General features: G+C 46.6%; 14 non-coding genes and 1 pseudogene across 14 annotated transcripts; 5 read left to right on the plus strand and 10 right to left on the minus strand.

Annotated features, from left to right (window-relative positions):
* Positions 1–3457: 3457 nt before the first annotated feature.
* On the minus strand, positions 3458–3620 carry LOC135000386 (U1 spliceosomal RNA). Its single transcript, XR_010202301.1, has one exon. It is a non-coding gene; the product is annotated as a U1 spliceosomal RNA (small nuclear RNA).
* Positions 3621–3764: 144 nt separating this feature from the next.
* Positions 3765–3880, plus strand: LOC135000383 (U5 spliceosomal RNA). The gene has a single exon (XR_010202298.1). It is a non-coding gene; the product is annotated as a U5 spliceosomal RNA (small nuclear RNA).
* A 270-nt stretch (positions 3881–4150) lies between these two features.
* Positions 4151–4266, plus strand: LOC135000389 (U5 spliceosomal RNA). Its single transcript, XR_010202304.1, has one exon. It is a non-coding gene; the product is annotated as a U5 spliceosomal RNA (small nuclear RNA).
* Positions 4267–4552: 286 nt separating this feature from the next.
* LOC135000382 (U5 spliceosomal RNA) lies at positions 4553–4668 on the plus strand. Its single transcript, XR_010202297.1, has one exon. It is a non-coding gene; the product is annotated as a U5 spliceosomal RNA (small nuclear RNA).
* A 275-nt stretch (positions 4669–4943) lies between these two features.
* Positions 4944–5059, plus strand: LOC135000390 (U5 spliceosomal RNA). Its single transcript, XR_010202305.1, has one exon. It is a non-coding gene; the product is annotated as a U5 spliceosomal RNA (small nuclear RNA).
* A 6626-nt stretch (positions 5060–11685) lies between these two features.
* LOC135000405 (U1 spliceosomal RNA) lies at positions 11686–11849 on the minus strand. Its single transcript, XR_010202319.1, has one exon. It is a non-coding gene; the product is annotated as a U1 spliceosomal RNA (small nuclear RNA).
* A 671-nt stretch (positions 11850–12520) lies between these two features.
* Positions 12521–12683, minus strand: LOC135000443 (U1 spliceosomal RNA). Its single transcript, XR_010202353.1, has one exon. It is a non-coding gene; the product is annotated as a U1 spliceosomal RNA (small nuclear RNA).
* Positions 12684–12835: 152 nt separating this feature from the next.
* LOC135000413 (U1 spliceosomal RNA) lies at positions 12836–12999 on the minus strand. The gene has a single exon (XR_010202326.1). It is a non-coding gene; the product is annotated as a U1 spliceosomal RNA (small nuclear RNA).
* A 668-nt stretch (positions 13000–13667) lies between these two features.
* Positions 13668–13831, minus strand: LOC135000434 (U1 spliceosomal RNA). The gene has a single exon (XR_010202346.1). It is a non-coding gene; the product is annotated as a U1 spliceosomal RNA (small nuclear RNA).
* A 152-nt stretch (positions 13832–13983) lies between these two features.
* On the minus strand, positions 13984–14147 carry LOC135000398 (U1 spliceosomal RNA). The gene has a single exon (XR_010202313.1). It is a non-coding gene; the product is annotated as a U1 spliceosomal RNA (small nuclear RNA).
* A 670-nt stretch (positions 14148–14817) lies between these two features.
* LOC135000436 (U1 spliceosomal RNA) lies at positions 14818–14980 on the minus strand. The gene has a single exon (XR_010202348.1). It is a non-coding gene; the product is annotated as a U1 spliceosomal RNA (small nuclear RNA).
* Positions 14981–15132: 152 nt separating this feature from the next.
* On the minus strand, positions 15133–15297 carry LOC135000415 (U1 spliceosomal RNA). The gene has a single exon (XR_010202328.1). It is a non-coding gene; the product is annotated as a U1 spliceosomal RNA (small nuclear RNA).
* A 702-nt stretch (positions 15298–15999) lies between these two features.
* Positions 16000–16134, minus strand: LOC135000442 (U1 spliceosomal RNA; annotated as a pseudogene).
* A 152-nt stretch (positions 16135–16286) lies between these two features.
* LOC135000401 (U1 spliceosomal RNA) lies at positions 16287–16450 on the minus strand. The gene has a single exon (XR_010202316.1). It is a non-coding gene; the product is annotated as a U1 spliceosomal RNA (small nuclear RNA).
* A 2361-nt stretch (positions 16451–18811) lies between these two features.
* Positions 18812–18967, plus strand: LOC135000446 (U1 spliceosomal RNA). Its single transcript, XR_010202355.1, has one exon. It is a non-coding gene; the product is annotated as a U1 spliceosomal RNA (small nuclear RNA).
* Positions 18968–19493: the final 526 nt, after the last annotated feature.

The raw sequence follows: 19493 nt of genomic DNA on the forward strand, positions 1-19493 counted from the left end.
AGCTGGTAAGATGCTCACCTTAGTTTAACAATAAATCCTTTCCTCGAAATGTCCGTCTCCATGGGCACAGTTCCTATAACTGGAGTCTGGAGGAGGGGCATAGAGGGAGGAGCCAGTTCACACCCTTTGATAGTCTTAAAGTGCCCATGTCTCTTGCGGATCCCGTCTATACCCCATGGTTCTTAATGTGACCCCAGCATCCTCTACGGACTAAGAGAAAAGGATGCCCTTGCGCACTATCCTGACTTCTCCTCCCGTCTGCTTACTTTGTGCCTTCCAACGCACAATGCAAACTACAGGTGGTGCTGCAGGGCCCACACCCTTTTACTTGCCTTACAGAACAGCTCTGGAGCTGTTACAGTGCCCAGCTGCTGCAAGAAATCAGCTTGAATGCTTCAGGGGATGGGGCATGGCCAACATGAGCCCCACACCAAAGGAGGGTGGGGGTGTTTAATGAGAACTAGGGGTCATCCAAGCACTGCAAAAGGCCGCCATGCCCTGCACGCCCCTTTTCTCTTTTCATATGCAGATGAGGGTTCCAGCCAACTTTGGCCCACTGCTTGAATAACATCACTGTATGCAAATCCGTCTGCTGCAGACCTTCCCCCAGGAAGGCTTGTACTAGATGTTGCATATGGTTTGATATTTGATGGTGCTTCAGTATTAGGCAGCCTTCCACCCTCCCATGTTCATCTGAACAGATGTGGTCTCCCTGCAGTTGTTGTCCCCAGACGAGAGTTCCCTTGTGCTTCCTCAGTTGAATCTCCTTAACTTGACGGGGGAGGGGCTGCCCGAGCAGCCACCCTCCCCAGCCCTATCCCAACTCATACTTATTTTGCATATGAGATCTCTTGATCATGAAGATTGTTCTCACAGGGTGAGGTTCATCCATTATATTTTAAAATAGAAAGGTACAAATTACATATTTGAATTGCATTTATGTGCTGGATTCAAATGTCCCCCCCCCCCCCTTCCTTTCTCAATTGTGCCCGTCAGCAGCTATTCTAAGGTTGCTGCCAATGGGTGTGACACATTAATTTCTTCTGTGGGGTACACTGGACTCCACAAGGATTCACATTGGGGTGTAGAGTAGGATCTTGATCTGAGGCACCAACCGGCTCAAAGCTTTTGACTGTTCCCAAGATGCTCAGTGCATTCTCCTCTATAACCCCGCTTCCATGAACAGGGAGCTCAGTTTGTAGTTGGTGCCTTCAGTAGCAGGCCACTTAACAGGGGCCTGCCTCAGGCAGCCTATTCTTAGCTATAAATTTTGACAAGAAAAGAAGAACTTGTTTTATGAGAATCTACAAGGGCTGCAGCAGGCTAGGTCTAATAGACATCTTTACTGCAGCTTCATCACTCCCAGCGGCGCTGTATACTCCCGTGCCCTGGTTGCTGGGTCACTGCAGCGGAGGGTCCGGTTTCATCCTAAGGTCAGTCACACACACACCACCCTTCCGGATCACGAGGCCGCTGATGAAGGGGAGCGTGGCCGTAGGGGGTGGACCGTGTGCGCACTGGCGTGGACACTGATTACTGGGCAGCCGCTCCACTAGCCACCAGGTACAGTTAAGGAGCACAGGTCTGGGGGTTTTTCTCCTATATTAACCCAATTTTGTACTGCCCGCAGCGCATTGTGATAGGTAATAGGGCCTGATTCAGGTTGGATTGCAATCACAATAAGCGATCCAACTGCAAAAATTGCTAAGAGCATACGCATGTGCCTGCATTTTCTGCGGCACCCCGCAGAGAATGCGATCGCCTCTGCCTGTCAATCGGGGCGGGGGGGGATAGGTGGGTCAGCAACACTCCATTTCCAAGTCAGGGATGGAGCGGTGCGGGGGCAAGGCTTCAAAATGGGGTCTGCAACGGAGTAGACACAGGGGGCGTGGTCACAGCGGCTGTATGACATCACATTCAGCCGCTGTGATCACAAAAATGGTGGCGGCTTCCTGCGCGCACATACAGTCTGCACCAGCAGGAGGCTACACCATTTTTTATGATCACGCTGAACTGCAGTGCGACTGCAATTACAGCATGGTCAAGAAGGGAGGCGTCATGCTGGGTGGCCATGCCCTTTCACTGTGCAGGAGCCAGCACCGCTCACACACTAGTCCCCGGGTGCAGCCCCCAACCCCCGGGACACCCGGAGCAACAAAATGTAGATTCAGGCCACCAGGCCACGCCCCTACCTATGAAACCATGCCTCCTTTTTACCATTGCGCTGCTTATCTGCGCGCACTGCATTACAATCTCCCTCGCCACCTCTCTGGGTGTCACCAGTGATAGTGACACCTCTGCCATGCTTGTAGCAGCTGGTCCTAAGATCTACGCCTCAAGCCCTGAGTGTTTGCCCTTGTGACTTGTTGATCATCATAGCGAAGCAGATGCTTACAGAAAACTGCAGGGGCTTAGATTGAAAATAAAAAAATTGATTGGTATAAGGTAGAGAGGAGCGGGTTCGGTTCTCCGAGAACCGAATTCCCCACGAACTCCACGTTGTTTACACTGGTCCGAGGCAGGCTCGGTTGTTCCCGCCTGACTCGCAAAACCTGAACAAGGGAAAATGTCATCATCCCGCTGTCGGATTCTCGCGAGATTCGGATTCCATATAAAGAGCTGCGCGTTGCCGCCATTTTTACTCGTGCATTGAAGAGAGAGCGGAATGGACGTGGCTATGTTCTCTCAGTGGAAATCTCAATATCAGTGCTCAGTATCAGTGGTTACTTATTGCTGCTCAGTAATACTAGTAGTGTGTCTCTCCTGCTCAGTGTCAGTTCTCAGTAGTATCCTCATCAGTGCTCAGTATCACTGCTCATTGTCTTGTGCTGCATTGTGGTGCTCAGCATACTACAGTACATTACTAATAGTCCAGTGCTGCATCTTGCTGCTCAGTGTCAGTTCTAGTATCCTCATCAGTGCTCACTATCACTGTTCATTGCATTTTGGTTTTCTGTATACTACAGTAACATAGTAATATAGTAACATATAGTAACATAGTTTTTGAGGTTGAATAGAGGCAAATTGCCCATCGTGTTCAACCTGTTTTAAGTTGTGATGATTCTACATACTTGCTGAATAATGTTTTATGACTAGTTAGCTACTATAACTCATGTTACCCCCGGATTAACCATGTTGATATTTTAAGTATTATAACCTTAGATAGCTTTTTCATTCAGAAATGTATCCATTCCTTTTTTAAATCCAATTACAGAGTCCGCCATTACCACCTTCCCTGGCAGGGAATTCCACATTCTGATTGCCCTAACAGTGAAGATCATAGTATCTCACCTGGCAGGTAAGTAGGAGTTGGGCTAGAGCTGTGGAGGATTGCTGCTCGGGCACCCCCTGTCAAGTGAAGGAGATCCAACTGAGGCAGCACAAGGGAACTCTCGAAAGAAGAACAAGGCTAGAGGAAGATCTGAGACAAAGAAATCTGACTTTTACCAGAGCTGACCAGAGGAAAGCACAAACACAGTCCCCCACTACCACAAATAATGCAGTCGAGTTTCCCACATTGGGGAAATCACAGGGGTCAGCATACCCAGAATGCAATGAATGAACCTCACCCTGGGAGAACAATCTTCATGACCATGGTATCTCCTATGCAAAATAAGTATGATTTGGGATAGGGCTGGGGAGGGCCACTGCTCAGGCACATCTCTGTCAAGTAAAGGAGATTCAACTGAGGCAGCACAAGGGAACTCTCATCTGGGGACAACAACTGCAGGGAGAACACATATTTTCAGATGAAAATCTTGGTCATGCTCTGGCTTCTCTTCAGAACGAACAAATCTTTCGCCTTTTACTAAAGATTTCCGTGGAGAGGAGCAAAACTGAGTTTTACCTCAATTTTTGCATGCCCCATCTTTTTGGATTTTCTTTTATCGGTTTAAAGATAGAATGAGTGTGCTTTAATGAAAGCTCATTTGCATAGAAATTACAGTAAATGTTTGTTTCTTTTCAAACAGAACTTTCTTGACCATGCTACTTGCTTGAAAGATCTGGGAGCACATGGAATACAGTACAAACCATGCTTATAGCAAGGAGAAGCCAGGTGAGAAATCTGCTTTCTTTCAAATTGGGCGCTCACTTTGATCTGAATGAGGACTGCTGGCATGGCACTCAGGCGACAGGTGGAATCTTGGTCATGCTCTGGTTTCTCTTCAGAATGAACAAATCTTTCGCCATTTATTAAAGATTTCCGTGGAGAGGAGCAAAACTGAGTTTTATCTCAATTTTTGCATGCCCCATATTATTGGGGTTTCTTTTATCAGTTTAAGGACAGAATGAGTGTGCTTTCTTGTTGGCTTTAATGTAAGTTTATTTGTATAACAATGACAGTAAATGTCTGTTTCTTTTCAAACAGAACTTTCTTGACCATGCTACTTGCTTGAAAGATCTGGGAGCACATGGAAAAGAGTACAAACCATGCTTATAGCAAGGGGAAGCCTGGTGAGAAATCTGCTTTCTTTCTTTCAAATTGGGTGCTCACTTTGAGCTGAATGAGGACTGCTGGCATGGCACTCAGGCGACAGGTGGAATCTTGGTCATGCTCTGGTTTCTCTTCAGAACGAACAAATCTTTCGCCTTTTACTAAAGATTTCCGTGGAGAGGAGCAAAACTGAGTTTTATCTCAAATTTTGCATTCCCCATCTTATTGGGGTTTTATTTTATCTGTTTAAAGATAGAACGAGTGTGCTTTAATGTAAGCTCATTTGCATAGAAATGACAGTAAATGTTTGTTTCTTTTCAAACAGAACTTTCTTGACTATACTAATTGCTTGAAAGATCTGGGAACACATGGAAAAGAGTACAAACCATGTTTATAGCTAGGGGAAGCCTGGTGAGAAATCTGCTATCTTTCTTTCAAATTGGGTGCTCACTTTGAGCTCAATGAGAACTGCTGGCATGGCACTCAGGCGACAGGTGGAATCTTGGTCATGCTCTGGTTTCTCTTCAGAACTAACAAATATTTCGCCTTTTATTAAAGATTTCCGTGGAGAGGAGCAAAACTGAGTTTTATCTCAATTTTTGCATGCCCCATATTTTTGGGGTTTCTTTTATCAGTTTAAAGACAGAACGAGTGTGCTTTCTTGTTAGCTTTAATGTAAGTTGCCATAGATGCAGTGAAACACACGTGTAGGGCACGGCGTGTCCGCGTGTATTTGACTCATGTGAAATGTTATAAAACAAAAATATATGATTATGATGTTAGCTGTTAGTCTCCACTAATAGGGAATAGAAGCTGAGCTATAAGAAAGGAATACACTAGATATGATGTCACTTAGCAGATACAATGTCTAAAGTGCATACAGATAGCTACTAATAACTCTTGATAAGAAAGTATATCAGTGTGGGTATATTTATATGATGGGATATTGGGACTAGTGAATATATATCACTCCTGCTGTCCAGATTGGCAATAACCAGACAATTATGATAAGAGTAGAGATGTCACATGGGCTGCTATAGATATTAATTTAATGCTGTATGTGTCATTTGTTACAAATGGATACATTTTCTATGAGTCAGCCTAGCAGCTGCATGTTCTAACAGAACACTATCCTCACACAGAATCTGCTAACCTTGAGATAACTAAATGACAGTGTGTAACAGTCTCTTTACTATAAGACTGTTACAAAGTAATATATATATTTGAAGTCAGTCTAGCAGCTGTGTGTTCCAGCAGTTTATAAGACAAAGAAAATCTCCTATTGTGGAATCTAGACACATGGGACTGCTGGCCTGTGTCATACTATTTCTATGTAATACCAGTAACATGTATATAACTGTTACATAATTGTTACAAATGGATAAATCTTTGAGTCAGCCTAGCAGCTGCATGTCCTAACAGGACACCATAAATCCTTTACAGTGTAACAAATTGATTGGTAACACTTAAAGGCTGGAGAGCAGTTATATGCCTTACTAGCATACTCAATATACCACATTATTACACCAGTTACCACGATTATTGACAGCGCATTTGATATATTATATTACCCTCACACTGAGTCTGTTTACCTTTAGATAACTAAGTGACCGAATATGTAACAGTTTCTCTATCATAAGACTGTTACAAAGTGAGATAGATATATTTGGAAGTCAGTCAAACAGCTGTGTGTTTCAGCGGTTTATAAGAAAATTCCTCATTGTGGAATCTGGACCACTAAGGGTTATTATATATATAGCACATGGAATTGCCACATCTCCCTATATGATAATTTCATTACACTGTAACATAATAAGAATTAACTCTTTAACAGTGTAAATAGAGAGTAATGAATCTCTGACACATGGAATATATTATTTCTTAGATGAATTGGATAAACCATTATGACAGACACTTTGCTTCCTAATAAGAATTGAGGTGGCTATACCTCTAAGGAAAGCATTATTGCCTACGCCTAGATCAGATTAAATAAGATCTGGCTGAATATATGAAGGAAGGTTGCTATTTATATGAGAATTGGAATTGCTATATTCCTTAAGGCAACCCCACCGATTGATATATGTTGTCAATTAAGTATATCTGAACGGCTATATCTGGACCAGATTTAATAAGATCTGGCTGATTATATGAAGGAGGGCTGCTATTTATATTGGAATTGCCATATTCCTTAAGGCAACCGCACCTGTTGGTATATCTCGCCAATTAACTATATCTAAACAGCTAAATTAAAGCTATTCATCATTTTTTTAGTTTGGATATTAATAAATATGATCTTTCCATGATGCATAGAGATTTCCCTATCAAGTGATTCCTTATCCGATATAGAAAGCTATCCCCCTGTGGTATTGAATTTAGGAATATAGTCTTAGGGGACACAGAGAAATAAGTGATCCCCATCTACCTAAGCACCCCACAAATTGGAGGTTAGCTTACCGGTTATACTCAATCACCCCCACAAATTCGCCAATGGGGATGGCTTCCCGGGAGGTAACCCCTATTGAGTGAAGGGAGTATATAGGATACGACCCAGTGGTACCTGACGACATAGATACTAACAGCTATTTAATAACATTACGCTAGAAAGTGATTATTAGCAACATATATATCTATATAAACAACCCCGCCAGGGTTGTGCCTTCAAAAATAATCACACACGGACACGCTTTTTAAACCTTTTTTTCACATCTCTTTATTCTTCTTATGCACATGTATGTTAGTTCTGTGATTTTAACCTTTATGTTTCACTGCAGTTTGGGATAATAATATTAATATTTATCCAATTTTAATACATACTTAATAAAGGTTATATTTTATGATTCATTCATTCTGTCCAGTGCGTCAACAGTGCAGATTTCTTCTTGTTTTTTCTCCCAAATTCTATAACAATGACAGTAAATGTTGTTTCTTTTCAAACAGAACTTTCTTGACCATGCTACTTGCTTGAAAGATCTGGGAGCACATGGAAAACAGTACAAACCATGCAGTATCACAAGAGCCTTTATTTGATCTTTCATGAAGATAGAGCAGAATTGAGGACACGTCAACAATTTCTGCCGAAGGTGGTTCATCTTTCCACATGGTGCCTTTGGCCACTGACACCTTCGTTGAGTCAAAGTCTCTGGCTGTGGTCAGAACTTTGAAAATTTATGTCACCAGAACGGTTCAGATTAGGAAAACAGAGGCTCTGTTTGTCCTGTATGCTCCCAACAGGATTGGGTGTCCTGCTTCCATGTAGACCATTATGCGCTGGATCTGTGGTAAGATTCAGCATGCTCATTCCATGGCAGGATTGCCGTTACTGAATTAGGTGAAGACCCATTCTACTAGAAAGGTGGGTTCATCCTGGGCAGCTGGTCGGGGAGTCTCGGCATTGCAACTTTGCCGAGCAGCTATTTAGTAAACACTTTTGCTAAGTTTTACAAGTTTGATACCTTGGCTGATGATAACCTCAAGTTGGGTCATTCGGTGCTGCAGAGTCGTACGCACTCTCCCACCCGTTCAAGAGCTTTGGTATAACCCCATGGTTCTTAATGTGACCCCAGCATCCTCTAGGTCGTATGAGAAAATAGGATTTTAATACCTACCGGTAAATCCTTTTCTCTTAGTCCGTAGAGGATGCTGGGTACCCGTCCCAGTCCATACTGTGTCTGCAGTTATTACTTGTGGTTATACACATGTTATGTTATGGTTCTGGTCAGCTTTTTGCTGCAATTGTTCATGCCGTTGGCTTGTGTTCTGTTGAATGCCACGTTCTGCGGCATGCTTAAGGTGTGAGCTGGTAAGATGCTCACCTTAGTTTAACAATAAATCCTTTCCTCGAAATGTCCGTCTCCCTGGGCACAGTTCCTATAACTGGAGTCTGGAGGAGGGGCATAGAAGGAGGAGCCAGTTCACACCCTTTGAAAGTCTTAAAGTGCCCATGTCTCTTGCGGATCCCGTCTATACCCCATGGTTCTTAATGTGACCCCAGCATCCTCTACGGACTAAGAGAAAAGGATGCCCTTGCGCACTATCCTGACTTCTCCTCCCGTCTGCTTACTTTGTGCCTTCCAACGCACAATGCGAACTACAGGTGGTGCTGCAGGGCCCACACCCTTTTACTTGCCTTACAGAACAGCTCTGGAGCTGTTACAGTGCCCAGCTGCTGCAAGAAATCAGCTTGAATGCTTCAGGGGATGGGGCATGGCCAACATGAGCCCCACACCAAAGGAGGGTGGGGGTGTTTAATGCGAACTAGGGGTCATCCAAGCACCGCAAAAGGCCGCCATGCCCTGCATGCCCCTTTTCTCTTTTCATATGCAGATGAGGGTTCCAGCCAACTTTGGCCCACATCTTGGATGACATCACCGTATGCAAATCCGTCTTCTGCAGACCTTCCCCCAGGAATGCTTGTACTAGTTGTTGCATATGGTTTGATATTTGATGGTGCTTCAATATTAGGCAGCCTTCCACCCTCCCATGTTCATCTGAACAGATGTGGTCTCCCTGCAGTTGTTGTCCCCAGACGAGAGTTCCCTTGTGCGTCCTCAGTTGAATCTCCTTAACTTGACGGGGGAGGGGCTGCCCGAGCAGCCACCCTCCCCAGCCCTATCCCAACTCATACTTATTTTGCATATGAGATCTCTTGATCATGAAGATTGTTCTCACAGGGTGAGGTTCATCCATTATATTTTAAAATAGGAAGGTACAAATTACATATTTGAATTGCATCTATGTGCTGGATTCAAATGTCCCCCCCCCCCTTCCTTTCTCAATTGTGCCCGTCAGCAGCTATTCTAAGGTTGCTGCCAATGGGTGTGACACATTAATTTCTTCTGTGGGGTACACTGGACTCCACAAGGATTCACATTGGGGTGTAGAGTAGGATCTTGATCTGAGGCACCAACCGGCTCAAAGCTTTTGACTGTTCCCAAGATGCTCAGCGCATCCTCCTCTATAACCCCGCTTCCATGAACAGGGAGCTCAGTTTGTAGTTGGTGCCTTCAGTAGCAGGCCACTTAACAGGGGCCTGCCTCAGGCAGCCTATTCTTAGCTATTAATTTTGACAAGAAAAGAAGAACTTGTTTTATGAGAATCTACAAGGGCTGCAGCAGGCTAGGTCTAATAGACATCTTTACTGCAGCTTCATCACTCCCAGCGGCGCTGTATACTCCCGTGCCCTGGTTGCTGGGTCACTGCAGCGGAGGCTCCAGTTTCTTCCTAAGGTCAGTCACACACACACCGCCCTTCCGGATCACGAGGCCGCTGATGAAGGGGAGCGTGGCCGTAGGGGGTGGACCGTGTGCGCACTGGCGTGGACACTGATTACTGGGCAGCCGCTCCACTAGCCACCAGGTACAGTTAAGGAGCACAGGTCTGGGAGTTTTACTCCTATATTAACCCAATTTTGTACTGCCCGCAGCGCATTGTGATAGGTAATAGGGCCTGATTCAGGTTGGAATGCAATCACAATAAGCGATCCAACTGCAAAAATTGCTAACAGCATACGCATGTGCCTGCATTTTCTGCGGCACCCCGCAGAGAATGCGATCGCCTCTGCCTGTCAATCGGGGCGGGGGGGGGAGAGGGGGGTCAGCAACACTCCATTTCCAAGTCAGGGATGGAGCGGTGCGGGGGCAAGGCTTCAAAATGGGGTCTGCAACGGAGGAGACACAGGGGGCGTGGTCACAGCGGCTGTATGACATCACATTCAGCCGCTGTGATCACAAAAATGGTGGCGGCTTCCTGCGCGCACATACAGTCTGCACCAGCAGGAGGCTACACCATTTTTTATGATCACGCTGAACTGCAGTGCGACTGCAATTACAGCATGGTCAAGAATGGAGGCGTCATGCTGGGTGGCCATGCCCTGTCACTGTGCAGGAGCCAGCACCGCACACACACTAGTCCCCGGGTGCAGCCCCCAACCCCCGGGACACCCGGAGCAACAAAATGTAGATTCAGGCCACCAGGCCACGCCCCTACCTATGAAACCATGCCTCCTTTTTACCATTGCGCTGCTTATCTGCGCGCACTGCATTACAATCTCCTTCGCCACCTCTCTGGGTGTCACCAGTGATAGTGACACCTCTGCCATGCTTGTAGCAGCTGGTCCTAAGATCTACGCCTCAAGCCCTGAGTGTTTGCCCTTGTGACTTGTTGATCATCATAGCGAAGCAGATGCTTACAGAAAACTGCAGGGGCTTAGATTGAAAATAAAAAAATTGATGGGTATAAGGTAGAGAGGAGCGGGTTCGGTTCTCCGAGAACCGAATTCCCGACGAACTCCACGTGGTTTACACTGGTCCGAGGCAGGCTCGGTTGTTCCCGCCTGACTCGGAAAACCTGAACAAGGGAAAATGTCATCATCCCGCTGTCGGATTCTCTCGAGATTCGGATTCCATATAAAGAGCTGCGCGTTGCCGCCATTTTTACTCGTGCATTGAAGAGAGAGCGGAGAGGACGTGGCTATGTTCTCTCAGTGGAAATCTCAATATCAGTGCTCAGTATCAGTGGTTACTTATTGCTGCTCAGTAATACTAGTAGTGTGTCTCTCCTGCTCAGTGTCAGTTCTCAGTAGTATCCTCATCAGTGCTCAGTATCACTGCTCATTGTCTTGTGCTGCATTGTGGTGCTCAGCATACTACAGTACATTACTAATAGTCCAGTGCTGCATCTTGCTGCTCAGTGTCAGTTCTAGTATCCTCATCAGTGCTCACTATCACTGCTCATTACATTGTGGTGTTCTGTATACTACAGTAACATAGTAATATAGTAACATATAGTAACATAGTTTTTGAGGTTGAATAGAGGCAAATTGCCCATCGTGTTCAACCTGTTTTAAGTTGTGATGATTCTACATACTTGCTGAATAATGTTTTATGACTAGTTAGCTACTATAACTCATGTTACCCCCGGATTAACCATGTTGATATTTTAAGTATTATAACATTGGATAGCTTTTTCATTCAGAAATGTATCCATTCCTTTTTTAAATCCAATTACAGAGTCCGCCATTACCACCTTCCCTGGCAGGGAATTCCACATCCTGATTGCCCTAACAGTGAACATCATAGTATCTCACCTGGCAGGTAAGTAGGAGTTGGGCTAGAGCTGTGGAGGATTGCTGCTCGGGCACCCCCTGTCAAGTGAAGGAGATCCAACTGAGGCAGCACAAGGGAACTCTCGAAAGAAGAACAAGGCTAGAGGAAGATCTGAGACAAAGAAATCTGACTTTTACCAGAGCTGACCAGAGGAAAGCACAAACGCAGTCCCCCACAACCACAAATAATGCAGTCGAGTTTCCCACATTTGGGGAAATCACAGGGGTCAGCATACCCAGAGTGCAATGAATGAACCTCACCCTGGGAGAACAATCTTCATGACCATGGTATCTCCTATGCAAAATAAGTATGATTTGGGATAGGGCTGGGGAGGGCCGCTGCTCAGGCACATCTCTGTCAAGTAAAGGAGATTCAACTGAGGCAACACAAGGGAACTCTCATCTGGGGACAACAACTGCAGGGAGAACACATATTTTCAGATGAACATGGGAGGGCAGAAGGCTGCCTAACACTGAAGCACCCCCAAACAACAAACCAAATGCAACTACTAGTGCAAGCATTCCTGGGGGAAGGCCTGCAGCAGATGGATTTGCATATGGTGATGTCATCCAAGCAGTGGGTCAAAGTTGGCTTCAACCCTCGTCTGCATATGAAAATAAAAAAGGGGTGTGCAGGGCATGGCGGCCTTTTGCGGCGCTTGGATGACCCCTAGTTTGCATTAAACACCTCCACCTTCCTTCGGTGTGGGGCTCATGTTGGCTATGCCCCAGCCCCTGAAGCATTCAAGCTGATTTCTTGCAGCAGCTGGGCACTGTAACAGCTCCAGAGCTGCTCTGTAAAGCAAGTAAAAGGGTGTGGGCCCTGCAGCACTACCTGTAGTTTGCATTGTGCGTTGGAAGGCACAAAGTAAGCAGACGGGAGAAGTCAGGATAGTGCACAAGGGCATAGAAGGGAGCGGCTCAAGAAAAGAGAAGTGGAAACAGACAGCAAACTAGGCTGGAGAGAGACCTGAGACAAAGAGATCTGAATTATACGAGAGCCGACCAGAGGAAACACAAATTATGTAATCAAGTGTCCCACATTTGGGGAAATCGTAGGAGCAGCACACCCAGAGTGCATTGGGTGAGCCTTGCCCTGGGAGAAACACCTTCCTGATCATAGTATCTCACCTGGCAGGTAAGTAGGAGTTGGGCTAGAGCTGGGGAGGGTCGCTGTTCGGGCACCCCCCTGTCAAGTGAAGGAGATCCAACTGAGGCAGCACAAGGAAACTCTCGAAAAAAGAACAAGGCTAGAGGAAGATCTGAGACAAAGAAATCTGACTTTTACCAGAGCTGACCAGAGGAAAGCACAAACACAGTCCCCCACTACCACAAATAATGCAGTCGAGTTTCCCACATTTGGGGAAATGACAGGGGTCAGCATACCCAGAATGCAATGAATGAACCTCACCCTGGGAGAACAATCTTCATGACAATGGTATCTCCTATGCAAAATAAGTATGATTTGGGATAGGGCTGGGGAGGGCCGCTGCTCAGGCACATCTCTGTCAAGTAAAGGAGATTCAACTGAGGCAGCACAAGGGAACTCTCATCTGGGGACAACAACTGCAGGGAGAACACATATTTTCAGATGAACATGGGAGAGCAGAAGGCTGCCTAATACTGAAGCACCCCCAAACAACAAACCAAATGCAACAACTAGTACAAGCATTCCTGGGAAAAGGTCTGCAGAAGACGGATTTGCATACGGTGATGTCATCCAAGCAGTGGGCCAAAGTTGGCTGGAACCCTCATCTGCATATGAAAAGAGAAAAGGGGTATGCAGGGCATGGCGGCCTTTTGCGGCGCTTGGATGACCCTTAGTTCGCATTAAACACCTCCACCCTCCGTCGGTGTGGGGCTCATGTTGGCTATGCCCCAGCCCCTGAAGCATTCAAGCTGATTTCTTGCAGCAGCTGGGCACTGTAACAGCTCCAGAGCTGCTCTGTAAGGCAAGTAAAAGGGTGTTGGCCCTGCAGCACTACCTGTAGTTTGCATTGTGCGTTGGAAGGCACAAAGTAAGCAGACAGGAGAAGTCAGGAGAGTGCACAAGGGCAAGGGCAGGGGCTCAAGAAAAGAGAAGTGGAAACAGACAGCAAACTAGGCTGGAGAGAGACCTGAGACAAAGAGATCTGAATTATACGAGTAGCCAACCAGAGGAAACACAAATTATGTAGTCAAGTGTCCCACATTTGGGGAAATCGTAGGAGCAGCACACCCAGAGTGCAATGGGTGAGCCTTGCCCTGGGAGAAGCACCTTCCTGATCATAGTATCTCACCTGGCAGGTAAGTAGGAGTTGGGCTAGAGCTGGGGAGGGTCGCTGCTCGGGCACCCCCCTGTCAAGTGAAGGAAATCCAACTGAGGCAGCACAAGGAAACTCTCAAAAAAAGAACAAGGCTAGAGGAAGATCTGAGACAAAGAAATCTGACTTTTACCAGAGCTGACCAGAGGAAAGCACAAACACAGTCCCCCACTACCACAAATAATGCAGTCGAGTTTCCCACATTTGGGGAAATCACAGGGGTCAGCATACCCAGAATGCAATGAATGAACCTCACCCTGGAAGAACAATCTTCATGACCATGGTATCTCCTATGCAAAATAAGTATGATTTGGGATAGGGCTGGGGAGGGCCGCTGCTCAGGCACATCTCTGTCAAGTAAAGGAGATTCAACTGAGGCAGCACAAGAGAACTCTCATCTGGGGACAACAACTGCAGGGAGAACACATATTTTCAGATGAACATGGGAGAGCAGAAGGCTGCCTAATACTGAAGCACCCCAAACAACAAACCAAATGCAACAACTAGTACAAGCATTCCTGGGGGAAGGTCTGCAGAAGACGTATTTGCATACGGTGATGTCATCCAAGCAGTGGGCCAAAGTTGGCTGGAACCCTCATCTGCATATGAAAAGAGAAAAGGGGTATGCAGGGCATGGCGGCCTTTTGCGGCGCTTGGATGACCCTTAGTTCGCATTAAACACCTCCACCCTCCGTCGGTGTGGGGCTCATGTTGGCTATGCCCCAGCCCCTGAAGCATTCAAGCTGATTTCTTGCAGCAGCTGGGCACTGTAACAGCTCCAGAGCTGCTCTGAAAGGCAAGTAAAAGGGTGTGGGCCCTGCAGCACTACCTGTAGTTTGCATTGTGCGTTGGAAGGCACAAAGTAAGCAGACAGGAGAAGTCAGGAGAGTGCACAAGGGCATAGAAGGCAGCGGCTCAAGAAAAGAGAAGTGGAAACAGACAGCAAACTAGGCTGGAGAGAGACCTGAGACAAAGAGATCTGAATTATACGAGAGCCGACCAGGGGAAACACAAATTATGCAGTCAAGTTTCCCACATTTGGGGAAATCGCAGGAGCAGCACACCCAGAGTGCAATGGGTGAGCCTTGCCCTGGGAGAAGCACCTTCATGATCATAGTATCTCACCTGGCAGTTATGTAGGAGTTGGGCTAGAGCTGGGGAGGGTCGCTGCTCGGGTACCCCCCTGTCAAGTGAAGGAGATCAAACTGAGGCAGCACAATGGAACTCTCGAAAGAAGAACAAGGCTAGAGGAAGATCTGAGACAAAGAAATCTGACTTTTACCAGAGCTGACCAGAGGAAAACACAAACACAGTCCCCCACTACCACAAATAATGCAGTTGAGTTTCCCACATTTGGGGAAATCACAGGGGTCAGCATACCCAGAATGCAATTAAATGAACCTCACCCTGGGAGAACAATCTTTATGACCATGGTATCTCCTATGCAAAATAAGTATGATTTGGGATAGGGCTGGGGAGGGCCGCTGCTCAGGCACATCTCTGTCAAGTAAAGGAGATTCAACTGAGGCAGCACAAGGGAACTCTCATCTGGGGACAACAACTGCCGGGAGAACACATATTTTCAGATGAACATGGGAGGGCAGAAGGCTGCCTAATACTGAAGCACCCCCAAACAACAAACCAAATGCAACAACTAGTACAAGCATTCCTGGGGGAAGGTCTGCAGAAGACGGATTTGCATACAGTGATGTCATCCAAGCAGTGGGCCAAAGTTGGCTGGAACCCTCATCTGCATATGAAAAGAGAAAAGGGGTATGCAGGGCATGGCGGCCTTTTGCGGCGCTTGGATGACCCTTAGTTCGCATTAAACACCCCCACCCTACTTCGGTGTGGGGCTCATGTTGGCCATGCCCCAGCCCCTGAAGCATTCAAGCTGATTTCTTGCAGCAGCTTGGCACTGTAACAGCTCCAGAGCTGCTCTGTAAGGCAAGTAAAAGGGTGTGGGCCCTGCAGCACTACCTGTAGTTTGCATTGTGCATCGGAAGGCACAAAGTAAGCAGACAGGAGGAGAAGTCAGGATAGTGCACAAGGGTATAGAAGGGAGGGGCTCAAGAAAAAAGAAGTGGAAACAGACAGCAAACTAGGCTGGAGAGAGACCTGAGACAAAGAGATCTGAATTATATGAGAGCCGACTAGGGGAAACACAAATTATGCAATCAAGTTTCCCATATTTGGGGAAATCGCAGGGGCAGCACACCCAGAGTGCAATGGGTGAGCCTTGCCCTGGGAGAAGCAACTTCATGATCATAGTATCTCACCTGGCAGGTAAGTAGGAGTTGGGCTAGAGCTGGGGAGGGTCGCTGCTCGGGCACCCCCCTGTCAAGTGAAGGAGATCCAACTGAGGCAGCACAAGGGAACTCTTGAAAGAAGAACAAGGCTAGAGGAAGATCTGAGACAAAGAAATCTGACTTTTACCAGAGCTGACCAGAGGAAAGCACAAACACAGTCCCCCACTACCACAAATAATGCATTTGAGTTTCCCACATTTGGGGAAATCACAGAGGTCAGCATACCCAGAACGCAATGAATGAACCTAACCCTGGGAGAACAATCTTCATGACCATGGTATCTCCTATGCAAAATAAGTATGATTTGGGATAGGGCTGGGGAGGGCCGCTGCTCAGGCACATCTCTGTCAAGTAAAGGAGATTCAACTGAGGCAGCACAAGGGAACTCTCATCTGGGGACAACAACTGCAGGGAGAACACATATTTTCAGATGAACATGGGAGGGCAGAAGGCTGCCTAATACTGAAGCACCCCCAAACAACAAACCAAATGCAACAACTAGTGCAAGCATTCCTGGGGGAAGGCCTGCCGCAGATGGATTTGCATATGGTGATGTCATCCAAGCAGTGGGTCAAAGTTGGCTTCAACCCTCGTCTGCATATGAAAAGAGAAAAGGGGCATGCAGGGCATGGCGGCCTTTTGCGGCGCTTGGCTGACCCCTAGTTTGCATTAAACACCTCCACCCTCCGACGGTGTGGGGCTCATGTTGGCTATGCCCCAGCCCCTGAAGCATTCAAGCTGATTTCTTGCTGCAGCTGGGCACTGTAACAGCTCCAGAGCTGCTCTGTAAGGCAAGTAAAAGGGTGTGGGCCCTGCAGCACTACCTGTAGTTTGCATTGTGCGTTGGAAGGCACAAAGTAAGCAGACAGGAGAAGTCTGGAGAGTGCACAAGGGCATAGAAGGCAGCGGCTCAAGAAAAGAGAAGTGGAAACAGACAGCAAACTAGGCTGGAGAGAGACCTGAGACAAAGAGATCTGAATTATACGAGAGCCGACCAGGGGAAACACAAATTATGCAGTCAAGTTTCCCACAGGAGTATATAGGATACGACCCAGTGGTACCTGACGACATAGATACTAACAGCTATTTAATAACATTACGCTAGAAAGTGATTATTAGCAACATATAAATCTATATAAACAACCCCGCCAGGGTTGTGCCTTCAAAAATAATCACACACGGACACGCTTTTTAAACCTTTTTTTCACATCTCTTTATTCTTCTTATGCACATGTATGTTAGTTCTGTGATTTTAACCTTTATGTTTCACTGCAGTTTGGGATAATAATATTAATATTTATCCAATTTTAATACATACTTAATAAAGGTTATATTTTATGATTCATTCATTCTGTCCAGTGCGTCAACAGTGCAGATTTCTTCTTGTTTTTTCTCCCAAATTCTATAACAATGACAGTAAATGTTGTTTCTTTTCAAACAGAACTTTCTTGACCATGCTTCTTGCTTGAAAGATCTGGGAGCACATGGAAAACAGTACAAACCATGCAGTATCACAAGAGCCTTTATTTGATATTTCATGAAGATAGAGCAGAATTGAGGACACGTCAACTATTTCTGCCGAAGGTGGTTCATCTTTCCACATGGTGCCTTTGGCCACTGACACCTTCGTTGAGTCAAAGTCTCTGGCTGTGGTCAGAACTTTGAAAATTTATGTCACCAGAACGGTTCAGATTAGGAAAACAGAGGCTCTGTTTGTCCTGTATGCTCCCAACAGGATTGGGTGTCCTGCTTCCATGTAGACAATTATGCGCTGGATCTGTGGTAAGATTCAGCATGCTCATTCCACGGCAGGATTGCCGTTACTGAATTAGGTGAAGACCCATTCTACTAGAAAGGTGGGTTCATCCTGGGCAGCTGGTCGGGGAGTCTCGGCATTGCAACTTTGCCGAGCAGCTATTTAGTAAACACTTTTGCTAAGTTTTACAAGTTTTAGAGTAAAGGAGATTCAACTGAGGCAGCACAAGGGAACTCTCATCTGGGGACAACAACTGCAGTGAGAACACATATTTTCAGATGAACATGGGAGGGCAGAAGGCTGCCTAATACTGAAGCACCCCCAAACAACAAACCAAATGCAACAACTAGTACAAGCATTCCTGGGGGAAGGTCTGCAGAAGACGGATATGCATATAGTGATGTCATCCAAGCAGTGGGCCAAAGTTGGCTGGAACCCTCATCTGCATATGAAAAGAGAAAAGGGGTATGCAGGGCATGGCGGCCTTTTGCGGCGCTTGGATGACCCTTAGTTCGCATTAAACACCCCCACCCTCCTTCGGTGTGGGGCTCATGTTGGCCATGCCCCAGCCCCTGAAGCATTCAAGCTGATTTCTTGCAGCAGCTTGGCACTGTAACAGCTCCAGAGCTGCTCTGTAAGGCAAGTAAAAGGGTGTGGGCCCTGCAGCACTACCTGTAGTTTGCATTGTGCATTGGAAGGCACAAAGTAAGCAGACAGGAGGAGAATTCAGGATAGTCCACAAGGGTATAGAAGGGAGGGGCTCAAGAAAAAAGAAGTGGAAACAGACAGCAAACTAGGCTGGAGAGAGACCTGAGACAAAGAGATCTGAATTATATGAGAGCCGACCAGGGGAAACACAAATTATGCAGTCAAGTTTCCCACATTTGGGGAAATCGCAGGGGCAGCACACCCAGGTGAGATACTATAATCAGGAAGGTGCTTCTCCCAGGGCAAGGCTCACCCATTGCACACTGGGTGTGCTGCTCCTACGATTTCCCCAAATGTGGGACACTTGACTGCATAATTTGTGTTTCCTCTGGTCGGCTCTCGTATAATTCAGATCTCTTTGTCTCAGGTCTCTCTCCAGCCTAGTTTGCTCTCTGTTTCCACTTCTTTTTTCTTGAGCCCCTCCCTTCTATACCCTTGTGGACTATCCTGACTTCTCCTCCCGTCTGCTTACTTTGTGCCTTCCAATGCACAATGCAAACTACAGGTAGTGCTGCAGGGCCCACACCCTTTTACTTGCCTTACAGAGCAGCTCTGGAGCTGTTACAGTGCCCAGCTGCTGCAATAAATCAGCTTGAATGCTTCATGGGATGGGGCATGGCCAACATGAGCCCCACACCAAAGGAGGGTGGGGGTGTTTAATGCGATCTAGGGGTCATCCAAGCACCGCAAAAGGCCGCCATGCCCTGCACGCCCCTTTTCTCTTTTCATATGCAGATGAGGGTTGAAGCCAACTTTGACCCACTGCTTGGATAACATCACCATATGCAAATCCATCTGCTGCAGGCCTTCCCCCAGGAATGCTTGCACTAGTTGTTGCATTTGGTTTGTTGTTTGGGGGTGCTTCAGTATTAGGCAGCCT

This window comes from Pseudophryne corroboree, unplaced genomic scaffold (assembly GCF_028390025.1).
Source record: "Pseudophryne corroboree isolate aPseCor3 unplaced genomic scaffold, aPseCor3.hap2 scaffold_1538, whole genome shotgun sequence".
Classification (NCBI taxonomy): domain Eukaryota; kingdom Metazoa; phylum Chordata; class Amphibia; order Anura; family Myobatrachidae; genus Pseudophryne; species Pseudophryne corroboree.